At 43.0% G+C, this 3,670-nt stretch overlaps 1 pseudogene; it reads right to left on the bottom strand.

Moving 5' to 3' along the window:
- Positions 1 to 2,511: 2,511 nt before the first annotated feature.
- On the bottom strand, positions 2,512 to 2,785 carry LOC116646419 (annotated as a pseudogene).
- Positions 2,786 to 3,670: the final 885 nt, after the last annotated feature.

The raw sequence follows: 3,670 nt of genomic DNA, 5'->3' as shown, positions 1-3,670 counted from the left end.
GTTTTGTGTTTTAATGGAAACGCCATGGTGGAATTTTCAGTCATGGAAGGTGAGGCCCTTGTTGGGGAAGATTTTAAAAAATACTGATGCCTACATTCTGTCCCCAGAAACTCTGATTAATTAGACTAGGATGTAGCCTAGGCATGAGGATTTTTAAAGTATAAATTAATGCAAAAATTGCACAGATCTTAGGTGTACTGTTCAATCAGTTTTGACAATTGTTTATCCTCTTTTTTTTTTTTTAAGATTTTATTTATTTATTTGACAGAGAGAGACACAGCAAGAGAGGGAACACAAGCAGGGGGGAGTGGGAGAGGGAGAAGCAGGCTTCCCTCAGAGCAGGGAGCCCGATGTGGGGCTTGATGTGGGGCTCTATCCCAGGACCCTGGGATCATGACCTGAGCTGAAGGCAGACGCTTAACGGCTGAGCCACCCAGGCGCCCCTCTTTATCCTCTTTTAACCACCATCCTAATTAAGATAGAGAACTTCCCCATTACCCGGAAAGTGTCCCTTTCTTGTCACTTTGTCCCACCTCCACCCTAGGTAACAGATATTCTGATATCTATCAGCATAGATTAGTTCTGTTTTGAATTTCATATGGAAATTTACAAATGGAATCAAACAGTATGTACTCATCTGTGTCTTGCTCAATATAATATTTTTGAGATTCATCAATGTTCATATGTATATCAGTAGTTCTTCTTCTTCTTCTTCTTCTCATTATGTTTCAATGTACAAAAATACCATAATTGGCTTAGCCATTCTCCTCTGGACTGACATTTGGTTTGTTTACAGGTTTCACTGTTATGAATAAAGATGCTATGAATGTTCTTGCACAAGTCTTTTGTGGACATACATTTTCTCTCTCTCGGGTATGCTTAGAACTGGAATTCCTGGGGTTTAGGGTGGGTATATTTCTTTACAGTAAACTGCCGAACAGTTTATCAAACGGACTGTACCATCATATACTCCCACTAGCAACGTATGCAAGTTCTAGGTGCTCTGCATCATTGCTAACACTTGCTATTTTGTCATCCCTTTAAAATTTAGCCATTCTGGTTGCTTTGAAATGGCATCCCATATTTGTTGTTGTTATTGTCGTTAATTTTATTTATTTATTTTAAGTAATCTCTACACCCAACATGGAGCTCGAACTCACGACCCTGAGATCAAGAGTCGCATGGTCTACTGACTGAGCCAGCCAGGCACCTCCCATGGTTTGATTTTTTTTTTTAATTTAAATTCAATTAGCCAACATATAGAACATCATTAGTTTCAGATGTAGAGTTCAGTATTTCATCAGTTGCATATAACACCCAGTGCTCATCACAACATGTGCCCTCCTTAATGCCCATCACCCAGCTACCCCATCCCCCCACCCAACTCCCCTCCAGCAACCGTCAGTTTCTTTCCCATAGCCAAGAGTCTCTCATGGTTTTTCTCCCTCTCTGATTTCTTCCTATTCCGTTTTTCCCTCCCTTCCCCTATGATCCTCTGTGGTTTCTTATGTTCCTCATATGGGTGAAACCATATGATAATTGTCTTTTTCTGATTGACTTATTTCACCCAGCATAATACCCTCCAGTTCCCTCCACATCAATGTAAATGGTAAGATTTCATCCTTTCTGATGGCTGAGTAATAATATTCTATTGTGTATATATATCACATCTTCTTTGGTTTTGTGTTTCCCTGATGAATGATGAGGTAGCCAAAGAAATTTACAGGGTATTTACATGAACACCTATGGATACTGTTTCATGTGCTTATTAGTGATTGGTATGTCCTCTTTTTTGAAATGTCTATTTTGAAGTCAAGTCTTCTCCATTTTTATTTTTACTTATTTTTTCCCCCACAAATCATCAGCATTTATTTCCTGGGTCCTAGGTGTCACTTATCTTGCTAGAAAGGACTGAGAGTTGATCAGACAGTTTTGAGCACAAAACCCCTTCCCTAGAAGTGGGTCTGTGGAGCTGCATGAGGGAAATGCAGAGCTGCAAAGATGGTCAGGTTAGCTTACAATGCCTTCCAAAATAAAAATAAAAATCAGTTCCCTCCCTCTCTGCTGATAAAAGGTTTAAAGTTTTAAAAAAGGTTAGAAGTGGTTTTTGTTTTTTTTTTTAAAGGGGGATACAAGTTCTTGACCCAGAAGGTTGGGCTTGGAGAAGTCAGGGCAGAGCTGGGATGTGGTCCCTGCCCAGGCCACTTGGGGAGGCGCATTCTTGTGCTGCTCACCCAGGTGCCCTCTAATCAATAACATCCTGCAGCTACAGGGTCTTGAAAGTGTACCAGGGCAGGGTGAGGAGGTGGTGGGCGAGTGGAGCCTGAGGGTGCAGTTGGAGAGCTTTCCCAGGGTAGGGGACCACACGGGCCTCTGGGAGTGCCTTTTCACTCTGGCCTGGCCTGCTTGCGACAGGGGCTCAGAGAAGAGGCTGCTGGACCAGTGCCAGGGCTCCCTGACCAGGTGGGGACAGCAGGTCTCTTTAATAACCCTCCGTGGGCATGGTCAGACTCAAGACGAAGGGGCCCCATCATTGCCCTCAGCTTGGTTGCTAGCTTCCCTGTCTGGGGTGCCTACCTCTGTCTGTCCTTCTGTCCCCTCGAGTGCCGGCTCACCCATGTCTTCGGCCAGCTTCCTCATGCTCACAGGCTCAGAGTCTGCCTGGATGTCAGGGACTGTGTTTCCTGTCACAGGAAATGAAGATGGAATAGGAGGACTTGACCCCCATCATGCCTGTTGCATTGCTCTTCTGGCCTGGTTTAGTTTCTTTTTCCTACTTGCATCTCTTCAGATTTTCCACTATTGACTAATCAGTGCAGAAATTCTGGAAGGTTCAGTGGTCCTGAAGCAACCTGACTTGGGCGGGTATTTGGTGGTAGGGGTGGGGGATAGGGTGAAGGGCTCAAGCAGGAATTAGGAAAGCTTGAGTAATTCTCCTTCCTCTGCCATCAACCCTTTCTGTGGCTTTGGGTAAACCATTTCACTTTGAGCCCTTTTTCCATTTCTTCTTTTTTTTTTCTTTTTTCTTTTTTCCATTTCTTTCGGAGAGATTTAGTAAGTGAAGTCTTCACTCTCATCTCTGGGCTGGTTCTTTTCTCCATTTTTAAAAAAACTGGTTGTCTTTTATTGTTGATTTAGAGGAATTCTTTAGTTGACTCATGCTGCCCTTTACCTGCTTTGGTTATTCTTATACAGTGAGGAAGTGTTGGTACTGCTATGAAGAGTGAAGGGGAAAAAGATATGGGGATGCCGGGGTGCAAAGGGTCAGAAGGGACAGCAACCTCTGAGGCTTGATGGGGTGCAGGATGGACAAGAGGAATCAAGCAAGTGTCAGGGAGGCCAAGTGAGCTATAGAAGGAGACTTCCGGCCACCCTCTGAGGAAGAGCAAGCCCCCAGAAGTCTCAGGGAGGTGCTGGACTTCCCACACAGCCCTGAGAACAGGGACCCAGATTTTTAAAAAATGGATATATATATATATATATATATATGATATATATTCACAATATGTGATCTATAACAGATAATATATAAAACTATAATGTACAATATAATATGCAAATGTACATAAAATGCCAGGAGCTCTGGCATACATAGATACTTCTGTGTCAAAGAGACAATTCAGGCCCTTTTATAAGTGATTCAGAAACCTAATATGTGGCTTAACTTCTA

This window comes from Phoca vitulina, unplaced genomic scaffold, assembly GCF_004348235.1.
Source record: "Phoca vitulina isolate PV1807 unplaced genomic scaffold, GSC_HSeal_1.0 scaffold2, whole genome shotgun sequence".
Classification (NCBI taxonomy): Eukaryota; Metazoa; Chordata; class Mammalia; order Carnivora; family Phocidae; genus Phoca; species Phoca vitulina.
This window is presented reverse-complemented; position numbering and strand designations above follow the sequence as displayed.